Source organism: Octopus bimaculoides, chromosome 6, assembly GCF_001194135.2.
Source record: "Octopus bimaculoides isolate UCB-OBI-ISO-001 chromosome 6, ASM119413v2, whole genome shotgun sequence".
Classification (NCBI taxonomy): Eukaryota; Metazoa; Mollusca; class Cephalopoda; order Octopoda; family Octopodidae; genus Octopus; species Octopus bimaculoides.
In genome coordinates this window covers 9,143,683-9,145,557 of record NC_068986.1, presented here as the reverse complement: position 1 = coordinate 9,145,557, position 1,875 = coordinate 9,143,683, and the positions used below count along the sequence as shown (strand labels likewise).

General features: G+C 31.0%; 1 protein-coding gene across 1 annotated transcript in view; it reads right to left on the bottom strand.

Moving 5' to 3' along the window:
* LOC106873555 (heme transporter hrg1-A) overlaps positions 1-1,875 on the bottom strand; it is a 38,674-nt gene that overhangs the window by 11,215 nt on the left and 25,584 nt on the right. The gene's annotated exons all lie outside the window — the stretch shown is intronic.

Genomic DNA, 1,875 nt, shown 5'->3' with positions numbered 1-1,875 from the left:
GAAAAAAAAAAAAAAGGGAGAATAAATTTGGGAATTTCTCTAGATTTTCTGCAGGGAGGGGGAAAAATACCTTTTCTTTCTCTTTTACATAAAAAGAAAATGTTTCTTGTTTAATGAGAATCTCAAATTTTTTTTTTTAACAAAATCATTCATAAAAATGTTTTTTGCAATTTTAAATATCACAAAGAGAAGCAAATTGAAGCAAATATTATATACATATAATTATATGATATATATATAAAATTTATACTATTTGTTATAACAATATAAACAACATTGGCAATAACAACAAACAATAACTACAAACATAAAAACAAACTCTTCACTTAGATCACATCTGATCAGTCTTGATAATAATAATGATAATAATAATCCTTTATATTATAGGCACAAAGCCTGAAATTTTGGGGGAGCGGGGTTTAGTAGATTATATTGATCCCAGTGCTCAACTGGGGGCTTATTTTATTGACCCCCAAAAGGATGAAAGGCTAAGTTAATGTCGGCGGAATTTGAACTCAGAACCTAACAGATGAAATGCTGCTAAGCATTTTGTTCAGCGTGCTAATGATTCTGCCAGCTCACTGCCTTAATAGTAATAATTTCAAATTTTGACACAAGACCAACAATTTTAGGTGGGTGGGAAGTTGATGAGACCAACCCCAGTACGAGACTGGTACTTTATTTTATCAACTCTGAAAAGACAAACGGCAAAGCTGACCTCGGCGATTTTTGAATTGAGAACAAAGTGTTAAGAGCTGGAAGAACAATGGTACCGAGCATATTGTTTCATGTGCTAATGATTCAGTCAGTTTGCCGCCTTAATAATAATAATAATTCACTAATGTGATAACTGATCCTATTAATTAATCTCTGTTTAATAGCAAGTTGTAGGTTTTATAAAAATCTCAATTACAAAAACTTTGTCGACACAATTTTAGGAAATGAAATATTTCTCACCAGGAATAATCACAGACTAACAACAGCAGCAACAATAACTCATTGAACTAGGAAGCTGTCTTTTACCATTTTAATATTTAAAGTAATCAAAAAGGATTTTTTTTTTTTCATATTGTGTGAATATTACATTAATTAGAAAGAAATAAGCAGAAAATAGAGATATATTACTAACGTAGCCTAATTACTTCTCAAACAGACCTGGAATACGAGACACATAATGAAGAAGATTCTTTTAGATATAACAACTATTTTGGTTTGGTTTTCTTTTACAACAAACTAACTATACTTCATTCACTGTAATCCAGCTCAATCCATTGATAATTTAAATCTAAGACAATGGATTAACATTCAGAGCTAATCTGGCGATCCTGGCAAGATCCAAACAGAATTTAAATAAAGCATAAAGGCTTTAGGAGGAGCTCTCTCTCCGTTAGCCAGAAGAGGATTCAATGTATGTAGGAATAATAAAGAACCTTTCTTGCCCTGCCTTTGTGGATTCACTATGGCCAAAAATAAAATCATCTTCATTCAAAACCAAAAACTGATCATTGACATGTTTGGCAGATGTGGAACAGATTAACTGATGAAGGATGTGAAACATTAACCAAATAAAGAAGCATTCTAATTGCTTTTATTTTTTACAGTGTAAATATTATCATAAAGGCTCACAATATAAATATATCTCTCTACACACACACACACACACACACATGTAATGTTTAAAAAAAAATGAGGGTAGAATGATAATAAAATAGCTGTGGATTTATATCTTACTAGTTACTCTGAACAAGAAATACTGTTGACAGTTTTTTAAATGCTCTGAAACTGGGGAAACTAGAGATGACAAAATGAGATTAAATGTGGCTTAAATTCTTAAGGATTGGGATTAAAAAAAAAAAAAAAAAAACCCATGAAGGG